General features: G+C 37.6%; 1 protein-coding gene across 2 annotated transcripts in view; it reads left to right on the top strand.

Annotated features, from left to right (window-relative positions):
- The window catches only part of CACUL1 (CDK2 associated cullin domain 1), a 78062-nt gene that overhangs the window by 39819 nt on the left and 25233 nt on the right, over positions 1–13010 (top strand). The gene's annotated exons all lie outside the window — the stretch shown is intronic.

The following is a 13010-nucleotide window of genomic DNA, read 5'->3' as shown; positions in this document are numbered from 1 at the left end:
ATTTAGGCTCAGAGAACTTCATAAGCAAAGGCAGTTTTTGGAGAGGTTTGGGTAGCAAGGAGTGGTCCTATGAGGATAGAGTGTGGTATTTGAGGGAGATTGGGAGGAGATAAGGCTGAAAAAGGCAGATTGGAGCCAAATTGTAGAAGCCCTTAAATACCAGGAGTGGCATCTTAGAAAGATTGATGTGGAATACCAGAGAATACAAGATGGGTTAAAGTAAGAAAGAATGGGAGGTAGGGAAATAATGGTTGCGGTAGACCAGGTGAATTACAGGCCCATGGTTCTTTATTTGCAATTCCAAAATCCAAAAAAGGCTTTGCAAATGGATTTTTCTTTGTGTAAGTTTGGTGTCAAAACTCATGTGGTAGTAAAACTTGGTCTAAACTTGTGAGGAATTTGGGGGGGACATTCATACATTTCTTTTCCCAAAATATCAATGTGTTATGTATTTTCACCTAGAAATATCAATGTGTTGACATTCCCAATCTCTACTGGCTATTTTATATAATACATTGTGTAGCTATCAAGATACCTTCTAAATCTGAAAAGTTCTGAATTATGGCACACATTCGGCCCCAGGAATCTTGGACAGGAAATTGTGGAGGTGTTGGTAATGGGAAGAAAGAAGTATCTAGGACGCATTGCAGGGATCAGAGAAACAGTATAGCTAAAACCATGACCAGTTGGAAGAGAGGCAGGGTGAGAGGATTGAGAGATTGATTTGGTTTCCATAGAAATGTTGGCAGTTGCTAGAGGGGACTTGAGGAATGGGGAAGGAGGCTGCTAGTGGTTTGAGAATGTTTTTTTTTTTTAAATTTTTTATTGTTATGTTAATCACCATATATTACATCATTAGTTTTTGGTGCAGTGTTCCATGATTCATTGTTTGTTCATAACACCCAGTGCTCCATGCAGAACGTGCCCTCCTCAATACCCATCACCAGGCTAACCCATCCCCCTACCCCCCTCCCCTCTAGAACCTTCAGTTTGTTTTTCAGAGTCCATCATCTCTCATGGTTCGTCTCCCCCTCTGACATACTCCCCTTTTCTTCCTCTCCTGTTATCTTCTTCTTTTTCTTTTTTCTTAAAATATGTTGCGTTATTTGTTTCAGAAGTACAGAACTGTGATTCAACAGTCTCAGAAGTACAGAACTGTGATTCAACAGTCTTGCACAATAGTGGTTTGAGAATGTTAAGGTCAGCAAACATTGAATGTCCGTGTGAGCACGTGTGCTAGATGCTTAGGCTGCAGAGATAATTAAAATGTAGGTTTATTCTTTAGTACTGCTTAGGGGAAAGGTGTAATGATCATTTTAATATACTGAATGTGATGAATAATAGGATAGAGATAAGAAATGAATCACAATTCTTGCTAATTTTCCCCCTTGTAAAGTGTCTCAAATTTATCCCATGCCATGTGCCTAGTTTAGATTCTCATTGGTACTTGGCTGAAAAATAGAGAAAGATTCTAGTTTGTGCCTTGACTGTACATCTTGCATCAGTCCATTGTGTTTTTTTCAGACTTAAGTCATCCATTTTCTTTTTTTTTTTTTTAAGATTTGTTTATTTGATGGGGGAGGGGCAAAGGGAGAGGGAGAGAGAATCTCAAGCAGAGTTGCTGAGTGGGGGAGCCGCTCGATCCACAGAATGTGGGGCTCGATCCCATGACCCTGAGATCATGACCTGGGCTGAGCCACCCAGGTACCCCTCATAGCATTTGTTTTTGTAAACTTTGGCTCTCTATGTACCTAAAGAGCAAAGACCATACATACTCCTTAGCAAGGATTTCAGGGCTCTCCACACTGTGAACTCAGCAAGATAGTGTAACATTATTTTGCTATTAAAATTTAAATGGGCTGTGTGTTTTCATCTTTGTGTATTTTCTCATTTGGTTTCTTTTGCCACTGTAGTTGACCCATGAACAATGTGGGGGGTTTGGGGCACCAACCTCCCAAGCAGTTGAAAATCTGAGTATAACTTTTCACTCCCCCAGAACTTAACTACTAATAGCCTGCTGTTGACTGGAAGCCTTACTGACAACATAAAGAGTCGACTAACACAGATTTGTATGTTATATGTGTTAGATACTGTATTCTTATAATAAAGGATATGTTAAGAAAAATCATAAAGAAGAGAAAATATGTTTACAGTGCTGTACTGTATGAAAAACATCCACGAATAAGTGGACCCATGTAGTTCAAACCCATGTTGTTTGAGGGCCTAGCTCCCCCTTTCTGCAGAGGGGGCATTCTCCTTGTCTGTTAGGGTTTGCTGAGCTTTTTTAACTTCAGTGTTCCAGGCAGGCTTCATGAATCACTTTCTCTACTTTGATTCTGGAGCACTGTATTTGTGTTGCTACTATCGTCCTTAGTTTAGCACTTTGGCATAGGTTTAGTTACCAAGGAGGATGCCATCTTTGTGGCATTGTGAGCTTCTAGAGGGCCAGAATCCTGAGGTACTAGTGTTGGTTTCTTTTGGCCTATTGTAATTTTGAACTAGTTAAGTACTCATTAGATAAAGGTGCTGATCATAATGCTATTGACCAAATGTTTGCATTTCTCTTACTTTTCAATACATGGTAAGACTATACGTCTCTATCACATTGAAATTAGACTTAGGCTTTGGCCTGTGAATTGTGAATTCAAGTGAGGTATGTATGGTTACGTGTGTACCGAAAGATCTGAAGCCCTTAAGATCAGTTGTCCAAACTTCCGTGTTTCCCTTTGCCTGCCAAGGGAATGCTGGTGGATGGTAGAGACTCTCTTATCCTGGGTCCCTGGGTAAGTATGTTTTTTTTTTTTTTCTTGATTTTTAACCCATTAAAAAAATTTTTTTTGAGATACAATCACATACTCTAACATTCACCTTAAAGTGTACGAACTCATTGGTTTTTAGTGTAGTCACAAAGTTGTGCAGCCATCACTGCTAATTTCAGGACATTTTAGTTACCCCAGAAAAGAAAGCTAGTCATCATTGGCGCTAGTGCCCTACCCTTCCCTTCTCTTAGCCACTGGCAACCACCAGGCTACTTTCGGCCTCTGGATTTGGGGCTATTCTTGACATTTCTTAGAAATGAAGTTAGACAATATGTGACCTTTGGTGTCTGGCTTAATTAATTTACAATGTTTTCAGGGTCCATTCATGTTTGTATCATGATTAATACTTCATTTCTTTTTATGGCTGAATAACATTCCATTGTACTACATTTTATTTATCCAAACTTTGTTTAAGTCACTGAGATTTTAAGGGTTGTTTTTTGACTGATACAAAAAGTATTTGAATTGACAATATTTAGAATATCCTGTTTGGATCACCATTTGGATAATTGAGTTTAATGTATATAACATTCTTTACTCTTAAAATTTTCCTTAAGGGACACTTCCATATTTTGATTATTTTGTGTACAACTGAATCCAGAATCCATTAGAGCAGTCGTGAGGCACTTTCCCCCCATGTAATGTTGATAAATTATGTATAAACGCACTTTATCCTGTTGAGAGTATATTTTCACTTTTACTACATAAAAACTGTTTTGATGTTTTGATCTGCTAGCTTTATAGCCAGTAACCCATTAACAAGTGGGTTCCTTCCAGCAGTTTGTCAGTGATTTGGAACTTACACTGTACATTACATACACATACAGAGAGTGTTTAAACAGACTTGGTTCCCAGGCCAGGCCAGTAACATTAAATAAAGCATTAGGAAAACCACCAATAATATTAACCTGAGTTCAGGTCCTCAGGAGAGACCACAAACACAGAGGTGGAGAAGAAAAGTGTCGCAGTTTTTGTTCTCCCAGTAGTGCTGAATTTGGGACAGTTTTAATGACTTATTTGTCAACTAACTAATTACATTTTAACCATTTATTTTAATAAGATTACAGTTTTGATATCTTTTGGGCTAAATACATCTTGGTTGAGGTAAATATAATTTGACTCTCAAACCTATTAGTAATAATGGAAATTAATAGAAATTAAACCATAATTAGTCAACATTACTTAACTTTGTTTCGCTCTTCACAGACACCAGATTACATATAAAAGCTTTACTACCAAATTGCCGACAAACTGAGCCAGAATCTCTTGGTTTTTAAAATCAGAGCAAGGTTTGCTTTGCTGTTTATGTTCTGTCCAGTGGGTGGCAGCATAACTCAACTGATTGTCTTGCATGTGATCTTTGGATATTTACATATTTTTTTTAAAGACTATAATTTCTATATCTTTTGAACTACAGAGTGTGTTTTTAGAAAAACTTTCATTCCCCCAAATATGCTGTTCACCCCTTGCTGAATGAGGATGATTTTAGATTATAAGAAAATTGCCTGTTGTCCCCACGTGGATTTCAAGTAAAATAAATGTCATTGCCTACTGGTAGGTAGCTCTTCATGTGTGTATTCTACTGAATTTTTTTCTGAATAAGTTATTTGGAGATCTGTTTTTTAATCTAAACTAAAACTTAAAGCAGTTGTTATAGCAATGTTGTACTTGTCTCACAGAATTTGCCAATGAGACACTGGAACCCTCAGCAGACCATAATTTTAATAAGTTCACTATCATTTTTTCAAGATAGGGACTGTGTTTTCTTTGTGTGTGTGTGTGTGTGTGTGTTTTCTTTTTATATGTCCTCATAGGGCTTAACATAATGCCAGACCTAAAGAGAGATCCAATAAAACACTCACTAGTTGATAAAAAGCATATGCTTGAGATTACTAGAACCATCTACTTGTTGAGTTAAAACAGCATCTTGGAAATGGAATTTGTGATGAGCAAGAGAGTCAAATTACTTAAATAATGAGTAGTTACTTGCAATTGTTTGTCATCACAGTGTACAGAGTGCACTATGAGTTGTATTCTTTTTAAAATAAACTTTTTGTTTTGAGACAGTTTTGACTTAAATTGGAAAAGATAAGGAAAAAGGTTTCCTTTAAAAAATAAGCACATAGGAGTAAGTAATTTTTGCTAAGTGTTAAAAGAGGTGAGGTGTGTAGGAAAGTGAGAAGTCATCCTAGTCCATCTGACTTCTTTAGGTATTTTCTTTAGGTATTTTCCTCTATTAAGTAATCTGTGAACCTTTTGTAGCTGCTGTGTCACTTAGCTTAGTCATTGTTATATGGATAAGCTAAAGGAATCCAGGATCACAGAGGCTGGACTTTTATTTTTTTTTCAAGATTATTTATTTATTTATTTGACAGAGAGAGAGAGACACAGCGAGAGAGGGAACAGAAGCAGGGGGAGTGGGAGAGGGAGAAGCAGGCTTCCCGCCGAGCAGGGAGCCCGATGCGGGGCTTGATCCCAGGACCCTGGGATCGTGACCTGAGCCGAAGGCAGACGCTTAATGACTGAGCCAACCAGTGCCCCGAGGCTGGACTTTTAATTTAGTTTACTCTCAAAGAGCCAGTGCAAACTTCTATAAAGGAACTGGAGAGAAAGTGTGGACTGTCCTTGTGTTGAGACTCACAGGGATTCTGTACTATTAGTTTACACTTGGCCTTGAATGATTGGCCAAAGCCTCTATCGTTTTCTTACCAGCTTTTATGGCTGCCATCACCGATGGAGAAACTGTTTATGTGTCCCATCTTTCCTTAGAAGAACTGGTCACTTTTTATTTTTATTTTTTTTTTAAGGTTTTATTTTTTTTAAGTAATCTCTACCCCCGAATATGGATGGGGCTTGAACGCATGACCCCAAGACCAAGAATCACATGCTCTACCAGCTGAGCCAGACAGGAGCCCCAGAGCTGCTCACGCTTTAGAATTCATTTCACCTGGTTGGACAGGGCAGCTGTAAAACACAGACACCTGAGGTCTCTGATGAGCTTGGAAAATTAATGTAGTTTAGCTAGTTTTTTTTGTTATCAGGGTGGGACTGATGTTCTCTAGCAGCTTTCTCCATTTCAAGAAAGTGGATGTGGAACTTCACTCTTACATTTTAGTAACTTTATAAGCACTGAATTTGACAGCAGTCAAGAAACTTAAATTTAAAAGAAAAATTCATGTGGGGTCGTACCACTAATGTTAAAATGTTAGCTTATCACATTTTTAATACTATCAGTATAGTTTGCAGCTAAATTGTTGATGTTGTCCTGCAGTAAATCACGTTTTGGGTTGCATGGGTGATTACTGCTCAGCCCTCTCTTGAATCCTCTAGACTTCCTTCCCATAAAACTTTTCCTTTGAAGTGGTCTACGCTTGAGTTTTCTAAATGTTTAACAGCTCCTGGACTGGCTGTTACAAAAATTCCCCTGAAGTTCTCATTAAAAATAGACATTTCTCGAAAGTTTCTGAGTCAGGACTTTGGAGTGTGGCCAAGGAATCTGCATCATTAACAAGCCTTTCAGATGATTTGGAGAACAACATTCTTTGAGATTCACTGGCCTGTGGAAATGCACCATTGTTCCTGAACCTGGTCTCTCTTAAGCAAGGAGTGGTGTCATCTTATGTTTAAATATAAGATTGTTTTGTTGCTGGTGGCACTCAACGCATTTGCACCACTGAAGTCCTAATCTGGATTAGAGGGATCCATGCGGACCTGGATAATATACATAGTTAAGCATAGTTCAAGTATCTCATGAAGAAGGGCAGATGAAATAGACAATGGTGTGTCCAGATGGTCATTATGTTATAGAAATATATTTGACCTGGCAGATGATGATGATATATATCTGGGTGATAAAGCAGATTATAAAATAATATAATTCCATATTTGTTAAAACACACACACACACACACACACAAGAACAGAAGGAAATGTTAATGGTAGTTATCTACCAATGTTGGTATTGGTTATTTTTCTATAATAGCATTTTTAATCTTAAAATTTCAATGAACATGTATTACTTCTATAAAGATACAGGTTGGTGGCCTTGTTATATTTTTTACTCTTCCTTCCCATCCTTTCTTCTTCCCTATTTCATTTTAACATGCAGAAGTCATTTCTTTATTTGAAGAAAATGTTTTTGTGAACATAAAAGCAAATATTCTTTATTTTTTTTAAGATTTTATTTATGGGGCGTCTGGGTGGCTCAGTCAGTTAAGTGCCTGCCTTTGGTTCAGGTCATGATCCTAGGATCCTGGGATGGAGCCCCGCGTTGGGCTCCCTGCTCAACGGGAAGCCTTCTCCCTCTCCCGCTCCCCCTGCTTGTGTTCCCTCTCTTGCTCTCTCTCTGTCAAATAAATAAAATCTCTAAAAAAATAAAAAAATACAAGATTTTATTAATTTATTTGACAGAGAGAGCACAAGCAGGGGGAGGGGCAGGGAGAGGGAGAAGCAGGCTCCCCGCTGAGCAGAGAGCCTGACTCCGGGAGCTGGATCATGACCTGAACCGAAGGCAGGCACTTAATTGACTGAGCCACCCAGCCGCCCCAAAAGCACATACTCTTAAAATTTGTTTGTGTTTCATTTTGGTGGGGTGGGGGGGGCAGAGGTGGAAGAGGAGGGATATTAAGTATGAAATTGTGAACTTGTTTGTGTTTTACATCTGTGGTGTCCATTTTGGTAGCCACTAACCACATGTAACTCTTCAAACGAAAATGAAATACATTTTAAGTGCTAAGAAGACCTACATGGCTAGTGGGTACCATATTGGATAGTGCAGATATAGGACTTTTCTGCCATCACAGAAAGTTCTGTTGGGCAGTACTGACCTAAATCATAGTATTTTCAAGTCTATTGGCTAGAAAATTATTTAAATAAATCATGTTGTTATAAAATTAAATATACATCTAATCAGAATAACTGACCAAACTTCCTTATCTAGCTTTCAAAAGTAAGGATAACAAACTTGTTTTCCTTCCCTTCTGTGAAGGCATGGTATGGTATATCAAATCTGACCCTTATGTCCTTGCTCTAAGGAATATATATAGGAACTAAATATATACATGTATAATGCTAGTGATATTAAGCAGGTTAGGTCTTCAAAATTAGGTGCCGAAATTACTTTGTTTCTATACAGCTATCCATGAGGTTATCATCTAGTTCTTTATTTCACTTAAAAAATTAAAAAAGCACTGTCTACAAAATACTATCTGTAGGAAGTTATTAATTGCAACATTGTGGTAACAGAAGATTAGCAACAAGCTGTCAGTGTGGAGATTGGTTAAATAGTATGTTTAAACATTGTACTTAGGAACAGATTTCTTAAAATGTGGTTTGGCGGGGGTGGGGTGGGGGGGGTGTTCCTGAAATCCTTTCAGAGGGTCTGCAAAATAGAAACTTTCTAGTAATACTAAGATGTTATTTGCCCTTTTCTGTATGTTGATATTTGTTCTGATGGTTCACAAACAGTGGTGGGCAGACTGTTGATGCCTTTGCACAAATCTTCACTTCCACACATTTGCAGTAGAAAACAAAAACATTTCACTTAAGAATATCCTAGATGAAGCAGCAAAAATTTTTCTTTTGTTTCACAATTTTATTGTGACTTTGAATATACTTTAAAAAATATTCTGTGTGAAGAAATGGGAAGCTACATACATACCCCAAAGTACAGTGATTAAGAAAAAGCACTTGTATGGTTGTATGAGTTTTGAGCTAAACTAGCTGGGGTGTTTTTTTCCCTATAGAACACTGTTTTTATTTGAAAGAATGACTGACTGACAAACTATGGTTATTTAACTTGACTTTGGTATATGACATTTTCTCAAAAATGAAATGTGTCACTTCAAGGAAAGCAACTGACAGTATTGGTTGCCAATGATAAAATTCGAGCTTTGAAGTGAAAATTAGAATTTGGAAAGCCTGTAGCTACTACCGTGACCTCGATGGCTTCCCAGTACTTAAAAAGACTCTTCTGATGAAATAGGTGGTGATAGTAACAAATGTAATTTTTTCTTTTTGATGTATAGTGAAATGTGTCGACATGTGGAAGATGTATGTAACTCAGTATTTTACAAATGACCAATTTCTGATGTTATAAAATGTATTAAAAGATCCATTCAAAGTAGAAGATAGACCAATGGGTTTTAATGTAACAGAGTACAGAGAGTTCATTGGTAGTTTCAGATTTCCTGGTGCAACTAACCTTTAAGAAACTCATCAAGTTTCAAAGAAAAATATCCACAATTATCTGAAAAGGATATTAAAATATGCCTTCCTTTTCTGCCTATATATCTGTGTGAAGCTAGATTTTCTTCATTTACTTCAACTAAAACAACATACCACAACTGATTCCATACAGCAGCAGAATGAGAATCTAGCAGTCTTCTATTAAAGGCAGAAGCTAAGGAGACTTGCATAAATGTGGATACAATGCCATTTTTCTTAACCTCTTTTGGGAAAATAGTTATTTACATGTAACTAGTTTAGAATATTAAATATATAATTATTTTATCATTAAATGTTAAAATACAAACTTTATTATTGTCATTTTAGAATAAATTAATACATATTTTTAAAACCCAGTTTTGATTTCTAATATGGTAAATATTGATAAATATAACCCATATAATAAAAGCTTTTTGGAATCTTCAGTTATTTTTAAGAATGTAAAGAGGTCCTGAGACCAAAATGTTTGAGAACCACTAGAATAAAAGTTCCCAAGATATGTTGTTAGGAAAAGTACAGATTGGTGTTGGTTTTATGTTAGCATTTGTGGGGAAAAGGATATAAATGGGATACTTACTTTCATGTATGTATGTATGTATGTAAAATTCTTCTGGAAGGATATAAAGGAATTAAGTGTTGGTTCAGCGAGGAGGAAATAAAGGTAAACTGTTTACTTCCTTTTGAATGCATTTGAATTTTATTTATTTATTTTTTCTTTTCTTTTTTTTTTTTAAGATTTTGTTTATTTATTTGACACAGAGAGAGACACAGCGAGAGAGAGAACACAAGCAGGGCGAGTGGGAGAGGGAGAAGCAGGCTTCCCACGGAGCAGGGAGCCTGATGCGGGGCTCGATCCCAGGACCCTGGGACCATGACCTGAGCTGAAGGCAGACGCTTAACGACTGAGCCCCCCAGGCGCCCCCCAGATGAATGCATTACTCATTAAAAAAAAAAAAAGAAGAAATTGAAGCATTCCTACCAGATATGTTACAAATTTCAGGGAATCTGGCTCTGTTAGGAAAAGTTGGAGGAAGTTTGGAGCAATAGTTATTTTTCTGGCAGCTTGCTTTTTCTTTTTTCCCTTTTTTTCTTTTCTTTTCTTTCTAACTTGCTTGTTTTAGGGTAAAAAATTTCATTTAATGTCCAAGCCAAATACATTCATATTGTGAAATAATGTAAATCAAACAGGTAGCAGCAGTTCCCCCAGTGGGGCCCAAAGTATACTGAACTTAAGTTTTAAGGAGGAACAATTTGTTATTTTTTTTTTTAATGGCAGTTATTTCTGGTTCCTTGTAAAGAGATTGGATTTATTTTAGAAGACTTATAATTTATAGTCCTGTCATTTAAAAGGTTTAATAAGTGCAGCATGAAATGTGGAACTAATGTTCTGACATTTGATTTAGTACAAAAAGTGCTTTTTAATACTCATAACTTTTGAGGCTTTGGAAATTCTTGAAAAGAATAAAGAATTCAATTTTATTTATTCTCTCTGCTATTAAGTGTGTCTTTTGATAAATGTTCATACTTTTAACTTTTGAATAGATAAAGTGTCTTTTTATGAAAAGGGAAAATTATTTTAATGCAAAAACTCTTCGGATTTTTTTTCTCATATAATACTTCTAAAATTTATTTCTTTGAATGCTGAAATATCATTTCCAGAGTTCTTTGCAGCAGTTTAGAAAGAGGTATTACATGTGATTCTGCCCATTATAGTTAAAGGTTTGCCCATAATGTAGAACCATTTTCCCCAATTTCTTTAGTTAACAGAGAATGCCTTTAATAATGTTAATAGGTTTTTCTGAAGTATTAGACAAATAGTTAATTCATAAGAGTTTATTTACCATCAGTACTCAGTAGTTGCATGTGCATTTATAACGTCTGACATTTTTCAAAGCACACACATATTATTTTCTTTGATTGTTGGCACATCTTGGAAGTAGCGCAATTAGTATTTTTCCTATTTTATAGTTATGGAAATTGAAATTCAGAGGGCTAAATGAATTGCCTAAATACAACCTTGTTAGATAATAAGAAAGCAGTTTAGATGGAAACAAGGCTAGGTTAGATTTAGATTTAAGCAAATTTAGTTTTAGGCAACACTGTCCTTGTTTATCTCTGCATGCTGTCTTCCAGGTTTTGTGGTGAGCTATGGAGGTATGAAGACAAGACACAGGTCTTTCCCTCCAGGGGCTTGAAGTTTAGTGGCAGAGGCCACCTAGTGGGAAAAGTGAAGAAGTGGAATGGTGCTCTATATGAGGGCAGAATGTCTCCGACAGGTTTCTTTTTTTTTTTTTTAAGATTTTATTTATTAACACACAGAGAGAGAGAGAGAGAGAGAGAGCACAAGCAGGGGGAGCAGCAGAGGGAGAGGGAGAAGCAGACTCCCTGCTGAGCAAGGAGCCCAAAGTGGGCTGAGCAAGGAGCCCAAAGTGGGGCTTGATCCCAGGACCCTGGGATCATGACCTGAGCCGAAGGCAGTCGCTTAACCAACTGAGCCACCCAGGCGCCCCTGTTTCCACCAGTTTTGAGGAAGTGACACAAATCTTGAAGAGTGAATAGAAGTTAGCCAGGGTAGTGATAAAGGCATTCAGGAAGAAAAGATTCGAGGAGGTCTGAAGCAGCACACTGAAGAGTTAGTCGTGCCGTGGGAGTACTGTGCTGGGCTGCGTGTGAGAAGAATAGGATGTGAAAGCAGAGAGACTGCGTGCCCTAAAGTTTTCTAAGGTACAGCATGCTAAAAGAGGGATGCAGTGTAAATCGATGGAAGGACTCAGATTGACTAAGGTTTGATTCTTCGTTCTTGGGCTTAGTGTGGGACTGTAGATAAAGTGACTCCAAACCCTAGTGACCTCATATGTAAATGGCAGTAACATTCAGATTGCAGGTAATTAGGAAGACTAAGAGAAATAAATGTAAGGACCTAGTGTGTGCCAAATCTCTAAATATGCAATCATGGAAGATGAACTAGAAGTAAGGACAAGTTCACTACACATGTTCTAATATCTAAGTAGACCTGAAAAAAATAGAAATGAAATCTTATTTTAAAAATAGTATTGGAGGGGTGCCTGGGTGGCTCAGTCGTTAAGCGTCTGCCTTCGGCTCAGGTCATGATCCCAGGGTCCTGGGTTCGAGCCCTGCATCGGGCTCCCTGCTCAGCAGGAAGCCTGCTTCTCCCTCTCTCACTCTCCAAGCTTGTGTTCCCTCTCTCACTGTGTCTCTCTCTGTCAAATAAATAAAATCTTAAAAAAAAAAAAAGAAAAAATATTGGAACATTTGGACATTTCTAAAACATCTTACCTGAAGTGGTTTTTTAATTTCATTGTTTAATATTTTGGAATCTTTCAGTGTGGCATTTCGCTGTTTTCCTCGTTTGAAAGCAAGACTTTCTGTACCAGGGTATGGTTGTCCAGTAGTGAGACTGCCAGTGGTTCGACTCACTTTTGTTTGCATGACGATTTGTGCCATCCCCTCTCCCCAACTCTCTGGCCCTGGAATGAATTCTTACCTGGGAGACCTGGATGTATCCTCTTTTAACACTCTAATTTTAGACAAGTGACTTGCCCATTTGTGCGTTTCTTCAGTATTAAAATGGTACCTAATTAATTTAGCTTTAGAGAATAAAATTAAACAGTGGATGGATATACTTTCATAAAGCATAGTGCCTTAGTCCGCTGGGGCTGCCATAACAAAATGCTACAGACTTTGGGTGGATTAAACAACAGAAATGTACTTCTCCCTGTTCTTGAGGCTGGGGAGTCTAAGATTAAGGCTGATTTGGTTTCTGATGAGAATTCTCTTCCTGGCTTGTAGATAGCTACGGGCTTGCTGTGTGCTCACGTGGCCTTTCCTCCAAGTGTGCTGGGGGGTGAGATAGGATAGAGGGAAAGAGACAGGAAGAGAGGGGAAGGGAGAGCGAGCTGCCTGGTATCTTTTCTTATGGCACAAATCCTAAAGGATCAGGGCTCC

This window comes from Zalophus californianus, chromosome 15 (genome assembly GCF_009762305.2).
Source record: "Zalophus californianus isolate mZalCal1 chromosome 15, mZalCal1.pri.v2, whole genome shotgun sequence".
Taxonomy (NCBI): domain Eukaryota; kingdom Metazoa; phylum Chordata; class Mammalia; order Carnivora; family Otariidae; genus Zalophus; species Zalophus californianus.
Note: the sequence above shows the minus strand (reverse complement) of the source record. Positions and strands in the feature narration are given on the sequence as shown.